This window comes from Streptopelia decaocto (genome assembly GCF_964273445.1).
Source record: "Streptopelia decaocto genome assembly, chromosome: 12".
NCBI classification, from domain to species: domain Eukaryota; kingdom Metazoa; phylum Chordata; class Aves; order Columbiformes; family Columbidae; genus Streptopelia; species Streptopelia decaocto.
In genome coordinates, this window is record NC_138667.1 from 11,303,610 (window position 1) to 11,318,127 (window position 14,518).

Genomic DNA, 14,518 nt, shown 5'->3' on the forward strand with positions numbered 1-14,518 from the left:
GATGGAGATGGGGGTGGTGCAGGTCTCAGTTTAGTGTCTGCACCTTTCTGCATCCTATGCAAGATGAGCACTTTGGAAACACCCACATCACAGTCATCTTTGAAACCTGGAATTAAAAGATAAATTGACAAAGCTCAAAACTTATGAAATCATCTGAAGTGCCAACACGATCTGAACTTCTGCACGGTTCTGAAGTGCCACATTCCAACAACCAGGCAAAGGATGACTTTTTGTGGTTGTGTATGAAATGATGGAACCTACACAAAGAAACAAACCTGCTGAATACTTGTACTTGAATTACTCACAGCACATACAGTAAATGCAACTGCTAACCTTCCACTCAGAGCAGCTGCTGAGTAATACCTGAATTTGCTCATATACTCAGCTTCACCTCACCTTCTGGAAGACTTTGGAAAGCATCAGGCTTAAAACAAACCACTTTTAAACTGGATATCTTGCAAGGTTTTTCATTCTTGAAGCCACTGTTTAATGTTACTTATGTGTGATTTTACACAGAGTTTTACTCATGGGGATGCAGCTCTCTCAACAGCTCAGCTCCGCCATTTCACAGAATAGTTCAGATTAAAACAAACAAAAAAAAATCAAAAAACAAACCACACCACAAAAAAAAAAAAAACAAAACAAAACAAAAACCAAACCAAAAAAAAAAAACAAAAACCAAACCAAAGAAACAACCAAAACAACCAGCAAAAAAATAACCCCAGAAAGCAATTGAAGTTTAGCTTCATAAACCCTAGAGATGAACAAAAGTGCTCCTGTTGAACCTCCTGACGAAACACAGATCAAACCACAAAATTTTCTGGAGCTGGCCTCTTCAAACACACCTTAGAGGGCTGGTGTGTATTCTCAGAATCTCACAAACCCAGTGGCAACTACACCAGTCAGTGTATGAACTGGGATCATTGACAGGAGAATAGCATTATCATCAGAAAGACATTTATTTTTCAGGAGTCGATGATTTTAAGAAGTTCTTAATGGAGAATGACTTTTTATTACCTTCTGTGGTCAGGTTTGCTGAGATATGTTTGGGTTTTTCTGCTGAGCACCCAGCCTGTACCAGCACCTCCTCCAAGGTGTTTGTCTTAATTTAATTCAATTTAGTTTTAAAATTCTGAACATGATGCTTGGGCTTATCTTGGAAACTGTGGTACCCCATTGACTTGATCAGAAAGTCCTGTGGCATCCCCAGCATGATTCATATTTGGATTTTTAAGTTCATAAAAAGAGGAAAAAAAAACCCAACCACCTACTCTTACTCCTACTATACCCACTCTTAACTCTAGGTCATTACCTGTGTGTAGATATTTACTTTTCAATACATCAACTTGCAGCCCTTGCATCAAGCAAACACAGAAAATGAAACCAACTCAGAATTAAACCTTGACCATTCAAATGAGGTAGGTAGTGGCATTTTCCTCACCAACTTTATGAACTCATTTATTCTCAATTTACAGCATTTCTGATAGATGTTTCTTGTACCCACACATTTTCCTTTCACAGCACCGAGCAGGGCCAGGCCACCTCTGCCAGTGCTGGCATGACCCAAGTAACTCCAGATTGTGATAGTCAATGTTTCTTTACCCAGTCTTCTTTCTCCATGCTCTCAAATTATTAATGTAATGAAAAATACTCTATCTTTCTAAAAACTGGGCCTTGGATTTGCTCTTAGACCACCAACGCTACAATGGACAGAAAAGCTCCACAGCTCTGGACAAGGAAAACAGTGACATCCCAGCTCATTACACAAAGCTCGTGGATAAAGGACTCAATAATTTAACCTCAGCTTGCAAACTAATAATACACTTGTCAGAATTGCAAAGGAGAAATGTGATCTCACTGCTTACTTGCAAACAGTTTCAAGTTCTGTTTCATTATCACCTTCATTCTAGAGATTTCCAGATCATGTGCAAAAAGATTCTGATATTCAAATTGAAGCCACAGTCATATCCTCTTAACCCCCCATTTAACATGCTGTGGACACACAGGATTGGGATTCTGGGAGAGCGGGATGTAGCACTGCACCCCCAACAGCTCCAACACACCCATCAGGTGCCTGCGGCCATCGGGGTATTGACCCGGTGGTTCCCTCTCCATCCACAGTCAGCTCGTGCCCTGCATCACCAACCCACGAGCAACAGCAACTGAAACAAGAGTAGAATATTGTATGCAAAAAACATCACAGGGGCACAGATTTGTTCTGATAGATTAATCAGAATTCGGGTGCAAATTATAAATCAATCTGCACTTCCATCACTTGCTGGATGAATGCCACGAAACATGGCAATTAGCAGGACAATTGCACCTTCTTTTGCTTTCAGCTTTCTCACGCCACTTCCAAAAATCAGGTAAATGACTTTCACTGAGCTTGCTTATACTTTGCACCAGTTAAACTGCATGGACCACATGTGGGTAATGGGAAGGTTTACAAGGTTCACCACTCCTGATGGTGGGGCTGAATTGGACATGCCCTATGAGCCTCAAGCCATCCACAAACTCCTCAAGACCAAAGGCATCCTCAGCTGTTCCTCATGTTCTACAGGGTGGAACAACCAAGCAAAACTTAGGAAAAAAACAAAAAAATTAGTACCATCCCAGTGTCCTGGTTTCTTTTAAGATATCAGAGTATGTATCACGATAAAACAGCACAGCTAGCCAAGGTTTTTAAAAACAAAGACTCTGATGCACGTTACACTTTATGCTTCTGTGGAAAAAGGAAGAGGCACAATTCAGGCTGACTGCTGATACCATCCAGCAATCTGAAATTGCTCGTCAAAGCCCTCCTTCTCTCGGTTATATTAGAGGGAAGACTCGCACAAGTCTAGTTTACAGGATTTGACCTCAAGAAAACACAGATAACTTCAGCATGTAAATGATGTCTTCCCACGATTTTATCAAAGATTGAAGCAATACAACAGGCACTGAGGTTACAGAACCTATTTACCATAGCTGTAATGCTTTAAGCTTTTAAGTTGTTCTTTTTTGTGGGTATTTGCTTTTTCTTTTTTTTTTTTTTAAAGATACACAGAGCTGTTAGCCACATCCTTGAGTCACAAATGCCATGAGCTGTAGTGAACAAAGAATATATTCTTATTAAAAGGCAGTATACTCTAATAATAATAGCACCAACTATGGGACAGAATAGAAAAATAATTTAAAAATCCCATATTGAAAAGTCAAGTGAAGAAATGGGAAGTATTAAATTACTGGTTTGAGCTAACAGCCCGTCAGCAATCCATAGACTAGAAGTATGGTTACCACTGACAGTAACCTTATGTAAAAGGTATAAAAGAATTTATTTCTCAGAAACCCAATTGAATCCTGAACCAACCCCAGTTCTCTATATCCAGTTTTCTAATTTATTTGAATCTTCATTTGGATTTTGAAGCTTTTTAAGTACAATGCTCTGAGTATTCTCAAAAGCAATAGAAAAAAACCAAAAGAAACCTGGATCTTGGCAGCAGCACAATCTTCATTCTAACAACTTCCATAAGTACTGGGCTCTCACGCCTTGGAACATATTTTATCAGTGACACACTTTGCATGCAAAGCTTTTAAATTGTTATTACTTGCAATTACATGTTCCTGTTCTCTCCTCATGGCCAAGTCTAAACTTTCAGTGCAGGACAGAACTCAGCAGGGAGCTCCTTGACTGAGTGGAGTTTTAACCACGTACCATGAGCAAACAAATACAACAGAAATACCAGGAAACTCCTGTCCCTGCCTCCCTCCCCCTCAGCTCTAACATCTGTAAAAGCATCATCCACGTTATCTCTCTGACCTGGCTGCCAGGAATCCCCCTCCCAGATAAGCACAAGGCCCGTCCTACCCAACCCAGCGCTAACCAACACCTTTGGGCACAGCTAACTTGCAACCCCTCCCCATAAATCCAGAAACATCATCCCGGAAAAGTCACCGTCCCCTCCTCCCCTAGAACCTGCTTGCGATTTCAAACATATCAAAATAATGGTTGGTCTTCCTCAGTTTAAATATCACTTTCAAGAAATTGCGTATTTCAAATAAAACGTGAAAAAATTCAACAGCTAGAGCCAGAAGGCTACTAGATGCATCTACCAATCTCCAAATTATACCATGGCAATAAGCTTGCTTACCTTTTGGCTTCGTTTTTGTTGACAAGATGCTACACACAACAGAGTCACTTGTGATCTTTCACTGAAAAACACAGCCTGTGATGGGAGGGCTTTTAAGAGTATTTTAGCTTTTGAGAAGTTATAGAGGGGTGCTTATTAGCTAGAAAATAAAAAGAGGTGTGATACAGTGAATGAGGGCTCTCACTGATAGACACATGAGATAAGGCTGCGGTGGAGGAGCAGCAGGAGCCGCAAACGCAGGCAGTGGTCATCGCGCTGCCTCAGACACTCTTCATGCCCAGAAAAAAAAAGAGGCATAAAATGAAATTAAGATGATCTTCAGTTTCTGAGATGAATGCAGTGCTGCCCAAGAGTTTTAGGGATGGGTAAACCTCGGTAAGGAATCTTGCATCCCAGTGATGGGTCACGCCTTCCGCCACCTTCCCAAAACACGTCACCGTGACCTGCAATGCGTCCCTGGTCCTTGTCAAAGTGCAGAGCAGGGGTCTGTCGTGTAGCATCAGGTCTGGTCTGCGGAGTGGCAGTCTAGCAGAAAGCGTAATACGATTTCCAGAAGTTCAAACGATTTTTGAGATCTGCAATTCTCACCAGGATTCAAATCAATCATCAGAAACATCCTTTATCCTGTTGTTACTCACTGAGCTTCTCGGTTCTGCAGAATGCATCCTTAACATGGCAGCTCTTCTGCGGCTTTCTACTTCCAACAACATCTCTTTACCTGAGTTAAAATGCATTAAAATGCAATGCTAGCTACTAGCCATTAGCACTAGGACCAGTGTTATTTATTTGTTAGGCAGTTTAAATCATAGTTGATCAATTCAATAACTCAGTGTACTTGGTAGTCACACGTCTACAAGCGATGCACATCCTGTGGAAAGCTTTGCCCATGACTGACACAGAAACAACAGCTGCTCCACCATCAAACATCACTACTATGAGACACAGTTTTAACAAGGGTTGTAGCTGGTTTCAAGTAGTTTCTACAGGCACTGCTTCGCATCTGGCACAGACCTCTTTTATACTAACAAAACAATAGCTCTCAACAGTAAACTTCCATTTTAATTTCCACCCAATTTAATGGAATTTAATATCAGTTTCTACATGTAAACCCCAGCCAGGCTTAGAAATTCAGCTGCAGGGCTGCAGCAAACAGCAGAAGCGCAGCTGCTGGGAAGGGACAGGACTAAATACTTGCAGAAGAGCAGAAAGTTTCCTTTGCCGGGGCCTTGGCCAGCCCTATGGAAAGCTCCTCCGCCATCCACCGTCCCTTTGCCCTGGCTGAACAGGGCCACCTCACCTCCTAAACATTTAGTTTTGTCTGAAGCGTTAAACAGCCAAGGCAGCCGCAAGGTCCTCATTACCCCTGTATTCCAAGAACACTGAAACAAGACAGGGCTCATGGTGAGCAATGCTCTCATGGTGGGGGAAAAAATGTTGTTAAAAATCAGACTGGGATCTGCCTTGCTTTGGTGTGCTGAACGAGGCAGGTTTCAGGTGCGCCTCCACCACAGGATGACTCAGATCACACCCCACAGCCTTCTCAGCTCAGGGCAACCTTACTGTGAGTTATAAAGGCTGCTAGAAGTGCGTAAAGTGTCTTGTATTTAATACAGGTAATGGTGCCACAGAAACAAGGCCCCTTCTGTTTCCCAGCCCCTCTCCAAAAGGATATTGAATCAAGTTACTGCATAGGCAGAGCATGATTATTTGATGCTTTGGCTGGTCCTATGAAAAAATGTTTTTTGCTGTTGTGCAAGTCACAATTGTCACCTTGACCTTTTGCCCCGGCCAGAGCTTGAGGACAACAGGGCACATTGACCTGCTACTCCCCATCGTGAGTACAGTGCTGACTCCTCACAGGCAGTCAAGGGCGGAGCATCAGTCATGGGTAAGAAGTCACATTTTCTTAACAAAGAATTCGGTTTTATTAACACTTGGTATATTTTAAAGATGTTTTAAATTTTAAATAAGAGTATTTTAAATAAAAGAAAGATGGTTTCTAGGAAACAATCCAGCCCTGATGTGGTCAGATAGTTGGACTAGATGATCATTCCAGGCTCCTTCCAGCAGAACGATTCTGTGAATTCTCCCCTCCCAAGCACTGAATGCTCTTTCTCACACTATGTGGGCTGCAATCTGCAGCCAACAGCTTGCCCAGCTGGATGTGATCAGCCTCCCCACTCCCTGCAAAGCTTTCGAGCGGTGCTTGTGTTCACATGGCAGCCCGGGCTGGGGTCGGTGGCACTTGTGCTTACAGATGGCCTCGAGCAGGGGCAATCCCACGTATGCAAGGGTCGCTTCAGAGCCGTCCGTGCTCAGGCCTGGGCGAGGGGAAGGTCTGACAGTGCTGGTTCTAAATAATTTCCCAAAGAATTAAACCCAAACCTCAAACCCATTGTGACTTTACATACAGAAAATGGATGGGTCAAGTGTTCAGCTGGCAGGGGCTGTTACTTATGTATTAACAGCCCAGGAAGTTTTTTCTTATGACACTAGCATGGTTAGGTAAATCCTTATTTTGAATAGAAAGATTTCATGGCCATCTGTGTGATCTAAGATACATGAGAGACTTGATTTGGCAAATATTTAGAAAAGAAGTGTATGAGCACAGTGCTGCTGAGGTAAGCCAGGGTTATTTAGAGGACTGAGCCTCTAATTATTTCCAAAGCCTGTGGTGAAGCTGCTCAGCCCCTCCAGGCGTGGTGCTGGGGCACAGGATTTATCTGACACCCAAATTACTCTGTTTGCACTCTTGTGTCTGCACACACAGATCCTGATACTGAGAATCACCAAGTTTTCCCACCTTTAGCTGATACAGGTGAGAGATGCGGTTGCCTATATCTGTATATCAAGACCAAGAGCCTCGCTGGGACGTTTCTTGGAGAACACTTAGTGCTTATTGGTGGCTGCTTTGAACAACAAGATCTCCTGTTGAGCTGCCTTTAGGTGATAGTTCTTAGAAACAAAAAGCTTACTCACCCATCTTATCTGATTTAAGCTCTTGCGGTAAATTTTTTGTGAGCTCAGTAAAAACTGGACAGCTGCCACTGAATAGCCATGGAAATGGAGAAAATGATTTGTGCACAGATTAGGCAGAAACTTTATGCATTTGTTTACCCCAGCCTGCCACTGTCATTTCTGATCTAAACAGAGGGTTCCTACAGCTTCTGTGTAGCAAGGAAGGGTCAGATTGAGCCCATCCTGTGGTGTTGACTCCAGCAAGAGCTGGGAATTTTCTGCTCCGCTAGAAGCTGCTGAGAGGCCCCAGGAAGTCCCAGCTGCTCTAGATGGGTCACAAATCTGTGATGCAGGAGGGAGCAATGGCAATGCTGACACCTCCTGTGATGAGGATGCTACAAAGGCAGTGGATACAAGCCCTGTCAGGAGCTCTGCCCCCACCTCAGCCTTGAATCTGTCTTGACTCATGCTGGCTCCAGGACTCATTGCCCAGACTCCTCCATAACCAAGAGAGAGGCAAAGGAAGACGGCAAATCCGATGGGACATGTGCATCCTCCCATGCCCAGCATGAGTGCTGGAGGGGATCCAGCCCTTGTACTAAAATCACCCGCAGAGCTGGGGGAGAGGAGCACCCCTGGGACCACCAGCCCTGCTCCAGGCAGCAAGGTTCAACAGGCTGGGGTTTTTAAAATCCAACCTCTCAGCTGGGTACAAGACACTTTTCTGACTTTCTGAACTTGGACCTGCTGTTTCTGAAACACATGAAAGTGCAACCACAGCCAGAGCAGTGCCTTGGCAGGAGCTGAATGCCAAGCGTAAAAAAAGAGGCATCAGTTGCAAGAAGGTTAGTGAGCAGCTTCTGATCTGTATGAAGGTTCAAGTTTGTGGTTTCCCAGCTATGAGCTAAAAATGGCTTTAAATCATTAAATCATTTCCTCCTAAGTGCTCTCCAATTCTTTTATTGACCAACAAAGACAAAACTTGATCAAACACCTATGCAAATCAGCCTGTTTAGCAGGTTCACAAGGATTTGCAGGGTAAGGACTAAAAATGACAAGAGATTCTCAACAAGAGACAACCCACTGCTGAAGGCACTGGTGTGGGCTTGTGTCCCAGTGTTTCAGGGAGCACCTGGTGAGAGCTGGAGAGAGTTTGATTCCTGATGCTGGTGCACTCCAAAAGCCAGCACCATTCCACCTAAATGGCCTGGCTGTGTATTTTGGGTAAGCTTGGCATGAAAATACCCCAAACACCCCCTCTGTTTGCCAAGGCTGCATTGTGCAGCTCTCCCCTTCTGTGTTCCAACCGAGAATGCAAATACTGAGGGCAGGCCCTGGATTTCTTGTTTTTATTTGCAGGATCAGTGTCATAATTTAAAGGGTTTTTTTCTCCCCCTACTTTGCAAGAGGCTCACAAAACGCTAGGAACAACATCGGTCATAGTAGCTCAGAGCATGAGAGGAGACAACACAACCAGTACAGGCAACAAGGAGAGGAGAGTCAGGTGAGGATATGCTGAGTTATTCTCCTAACTGAACTATTGCAGAAACAAAGGTCTGGTCCTCACAGGGATGATTTTCCCTGACACTTTCACTTGCTTTTGAAATGTATAACAGGTATTCAGCTATGAGCATTTTTTACTCATCTTACTTGTAAAAACAAATAAAACAACAACAAAAACCCCAACCAAACAAAGAAAACAAACAAACAGTAAGATCTAGCCACATGAAGCAGAAATCCACCTCCCAGAAGCAGCATCCTAACATTGTCAGTTAATGCTGCTCTTGCATTCCTCGAGCCTCCCTGCGAGCAGTGGCACAGCAGTGGTTAATGCAGCATTGACTATCCTGGTGACCACCCAGGACACTGCTGCCTCCACTGCACCCATCGCTTGTCAGACGCAGCTGGGGATCAGCACACTACCACAGCCTTTGGTTTCGCTGCTTGTGGCCACCGGGGTCAAATCAGAACTAACCAAGATGGAATTATTACTCCAAACTCATGTAAAATCACCCACTGGCACTGGCTCCGTCCCTGGGAAGTGGCAGCTGAGGGCTGCCCGGTGAGTCCCCAGCAGCTCGGGGACCACACGCACGGCACTGCTGCTGTTATCCCAGCCAGTGCTGTGACACACGGCTCTGCTCACCAAGGAGGCCTTTGGCTGCTGTCCTCCACCTCTAAACACACCCAAAGTTGTGTAAAAGTTTCTTGTGTACCACTTCAAAACCAGCTACAGCTTGCCGTTTCCTCTTTCCCATGAGTAAACCCATACTAGTTATCTAGAAAATCCAAGTTATCTTTTGCTCAGAACAAAACACAGATACGAAAAACCGCAGTGATAGAGCCTGTGCAAATCTTCCGACTCAAAGTGCTGGCGGGGGCTGAGGGGGCTGTTTTTCTATCATAGGCTACATGAACACAAGTGAGCTCTTCTGGGAAGGAATATTCAAAGATGGGACCATGTAACAATTCAGATACTTGAGTCTTACTCAGTTACAATTTTGAGTCATTGAGCAATCTGAATTTCTATGCAACAGGTTAATGCAGAAATAGTTTATTTTAAATGATCTATGTGATGTACAAACTCTTTCTAGCTTGAATGCGACATAGTAGGATGTTTCCACACAGCAACAGTGCACAAAATCATATCAGACCATACTGTTGTAACCACTCTTCTCTGCACATGCAATGTCCGTGAGGTCCCCTGTATCCTCCCAGTGCCCAAGAAATCAAAGTAAAACTCTCCTCTGGATGCAAATCATAGTAAAACTATGTTAAGTAGGTAGATCTGGCCTTTCAAATATAAAAAGTTTTCCACAGAGAGACAAATATTTCATTACAAGGTGAAAAGACTCAGTTAAACAGAAACTCCTTCTCATCGTTGTTAAAAGATCTGGTCAAATAAGAAAAGGTTGTGCCATGCTTTCTCAGCCTCTCCTGATTCACAGGAGCAATTCTCATCAGTGCTTTTCCATTTTTTTCAGACAAAGCCAACAGGTGCCCATACCCCACTGATGCCCTCGATTGCTTATTTATTGTCCATAATGTCACCCCAAATGAGAGTAAAATGCAGATTTTCATCCATTCTCCTTGGATGCAAAAGATGATGGCCCTGCTGGGGAAGCGCAGGGGCCCTGGCAGCCCCCTTGTGCAGCAGGACACCCCAGGGAAGCACCCACCACACAGCCCCCCCAGCTTTTTCACCTCCTCTCAGCCCCTGGTGATGTACTTGCACACAGGAGAGCCTGCAGCCCGTCTCCTCTGGCAGCCTTGCTCCTTCAGGTGCTTTTTCAAACCATGGAAAAGCAGCTGGACCACGTCTGAGGCAGTTCTGGGAGAGCAGGAGGACAGGTGGCCTGGGATGGGGCAGCCCGACCCACGGGACTCAGCATCCCTCAGCCCCCGGAGTGGCCAACACCACAGAATCACACACTGGCTGGGGTTGGAAGGGACCTCTGGAGATCATCTGAGTCCAACCTCCTGCTAAAGCAGGTCACCCTGAGCAAGTTTCACAGGATCACATCCAGGTGGGTTTGAATGTCTCCAGAGCAGACTCCACAACCTCTCTGGGCAGCCTGTTCCAGGCTCTGTCACCCTCAAAGTAAAGAAGTTTCTCCTCATATTCCTATGGAACCTCCTGTATTTCAGTCTGTGCCCGTTGCCTCTCATCCTGTTGTTGGGCACCACTGAACAGAGTCTGGTCAATCCTCTTGACACTCACCCTTGAGATATTTATTTCATTGATGACATCCCCTCTCAGCTTCTCTTCTCCAGGCTGAACAGACCCAGCTCTCTCAGCCTTTCCTCAGAAGAAAGATGCTCCAGACCCCTGATTGTCTTTGTAGCTCTCCACTGGGCTCTCTCCAGTAATTCCTTGTCCTTCTTGAACTGGGGATCCCAGAACCAGACACAGAACTCCAGATACAGCCTCACTGGGGCAGAGTAGAGGGGGAATATAACCTCCCTCGACCTGCTGGTCATACTTCTAATGCACCACCTGCACCTTTGGCCAAAACACAAACTGTGATGGTCCTTAAGAGGTTTCAGCTGTGACACTGCTCCTGTCAACTCACTTGCTCTGCCCAGCTGCACCCCGTTCCCTTGACGTCTGTGTCCTCATACCCAGCACCAGCCCCTGGACCCACTAGTGCCCTTCACCAGCTCCTGCTGACCCAGCGCTGTCACTGAGGTGCTGCTCTGAGCCAGGAGCACCCAGCAGACACTCATCCCCCCACCCTGTGCGAAGTCTTGGTGCTCCCCACCACAGGGGCATTAACAGGTTCCAGCTGTGTGGGGGATCATGTGGATTTTTGCAAGAGCAGGAGGTTGGTCAGCAAGCTAAGCCTCAGCTGGGCCCATGTGCTCATTAAGAGATCTCCATCATTTATTTTGGCAAGGGTAAAATTACATGAATGAGAGCTTGATGACCTCGGCTGCTCTGTCTGTTAACGCAAAATGGCTCCCTGCCTCCTAATACAGAGCACATGTGAGAGACAGAGCTGCAGAGACGGTGGGATCCAACCCCCACCAGCTTGTCCAGAGAAAGAGCACATGCTCCCAGCTGCTGGAGGAACAGGGGAAAGCCATGCTGAAAGCAGATGGAACCTTTGCGTGGTAAAGGAGGACACAAGCATGAGTCAGACTTGATTACTAACAGGGTGACATACCACAGGCACACACAGCAAGTGCAGAGCTGCCACTGGCTGGGGACAAGGGGACAACCACAGCCAGCACCCCCATCCCCCCCCACAGACACAGGTGTGTTTCACATTTTGCAGTATTTCTCTCACCAAAATACACGTGTGAGACCAGAGAGCCTGAATAAATTCACACTTTTTAAGGTGTGAGAGCCTAAGGCCACATGTGGTATTAGAGCTTACAAATTCATATACCACACTGAGTCAGAAATGTTTCATTTGGTCCCCCTCATTCAAGAAGATCAAAGCGGAAGAAATCAATGCAGAGCCAAGCAAAAACATTATATTGCAGGAAGTCCTGGCGGAGATCTCGCTGCCAGTGTGCCCGAGGGGCAGCAGCCGTGGCCACATACTATGCAGAGCTCAGCAATGCTGCATGGACACAGGTGGGTGATGCTCATCAGCTGAGCACACTCCAACAAAACCACATACAACTTCTCCACAGCCAAAGGAACAAGCAGTCCCACGAGCCCAACTCATCTTCCGCAGAAGACAGGGTAAGTATCAGCATCAGCCACTACTCCAGCTCCTCTTCCAGGTGGTGAATCACTTGGAGACTCTTCTGTCCTGGTCTACAAATGGAGGTGGGAAGAGGATTGCTGAACCTCGGGAGACCATGGCTGGGTGAGTCACTCCAGCCCAGCCAAGCAGAGGAGACTCAAAGTTCATCAGATCCCATCAGGTCTGTTCTTTGTTAATTTGGACGTGCAACATGATACGCCCAATCTCCCACCATCTCTGCAGATACAGACACTGTCAGCAATATCCTCTGCAGCTACAAGGAATGATAAAGTGCCGCAAAGCCCTGAGAGATCAACAACGACACAAGGGGCTTTCTGTTTGCTCAGCTCACTCCTGTATAATTTTACATCACCATCAGTCTTCAGATGCTGCAGGGCTCCCACCCCTAGACCGGAGTACAATGCTAAAAGGGCATCTTTGAACCCAGACCCTGCTTTGCAGGTGAAGCATTGCAGGAGAAACCACATGCGAGTCTGTGGTCAAAGAGATGACCCCTCCTAGATTCTGGGCACCATGTCCCATGAAAGAACCCAGAAAATCCTGACAAAATACATGGAGGATGAGGTACGCACCTCTAACCCCACGCTGCTGGCACATCCATGCAAACGCCTCGCAAGAGTTACGGTGATGCTGTAGACGAGAGAGAGAAGGGAGGCCAAGACAGGAGTCAGAGAAGCTGGAATCAGATCAAACATAAAGGGTCCCAGGGCTGTATCGGTCTGGAAGCACTTAACTGGAACTATTCTCCTCTTCTGGTTCACCTCAGCCTCAGAGGAACACAAGACAACCATCCCCAAAAGGCAGCACTGAGGCAGGAGCCACATGAGGGGATTATCTGAATCACTACAGAGGACAAGTGCTGACCTCTGATTAAATAAACAGAGTCAGGGTAGGCTTTTCCCTGCAGGATGAGAGAGTTTTAGGACTAAACAGATGCAATGGGTCTCTTTAAATTCACATCACCTGGAGCTCACAGGGGTCAGGTTCTGGACCTTTCCAGTGTCCCTGAGAGGGATTCCTCTTGCCTGGCCAAAGGAGTGCATGTGATGGTGAATGGTGTCCCAGCACCATCCCTGGTTACAGGGGGCAGAACGAAGGGGCCTGGGGGACAGCTGTACCCTCAGCTGCCTTTTACACATTCCCTCCCCTCCTCATATCAAATCACTGAAAAAAAACCCTTCCTCTTCCCACATTAGGGATTTTACAGCTCAGCTGATGTACACAACCTGTATGTATAATAAAAACACAGTTCCTTCCCAGCAGAACACCCTAGTTGCTCTCTGCCAGAGCTTGCATGGCTTTCCTTGTCCAGCACAGCCATTTCTCCACTCACACTACACACCTTAGTTTGGATGCCAGTTTTCCCCTCCAACATAATGAGATAGATGATTTTCACGTTTTCCACTGTAACAGGAAAGATAAGTAACTTCTAATGCAGACAAAAAGATGGTAAGTACTTCACTGAGTCTGTGCAGCTGAAGATTAATGTTTTAGGTGATTTCCTAACCCAGTTGGAGAGCTGCATAATTGCTCAGTGACATAGCGTGTGTCCACACAGCAGCATTAGGGCCAGGGGTCAGGAAACCACACACAGAGTGGATGTGGATTACTGGCATGGCCTGGGGGTGGTGGTTCTCCTTATGACTACAGAAGCCACGATAAGAGCCCAACTTTCCATGAGAGTTCAGAGAGTGTCTGCTTTCATCAGTGGCTGCTAGGCAGAGCAGAGCTGTACGGCCTCAGCAGCAAGCTGACTCCAACAGATGTGACCCCAGGGTCTCTCTGGAAGGTCCCAAAGCACTTCAAAGTGTCTGGCAGCCACTTGTTCACAGCAAGCCTTTGCAGTGTGTATAAATACCTGTACTAAGTATTTAAACCCTGTGAGATAAAGACGACTCAGCAGTACATTTCAGTCCAAACAAGATTTAAGTACCTACTGTAGAAGTGATTCACCAGCAGAAGGTCCCTGTGTCCAGATGGAGGGTTATTTGTTCCAGCATATGAATCTTCTCTCTTTTAGGTCTAAAATTTTAGGCTAATGGATATATTCTGTTCATCTTCTAGAATGATAGGAGACAGAATAGGGAATAAAATCTGCCAGATTACACAAACCTGCCTGGCAGGTAACTGAATGCCCTGGAGTCATATATGTGCTCTTCTCTAAAGTAGCTATTATTCTTCAGATCAGATTAGCAGCAATCAAACCCTGCA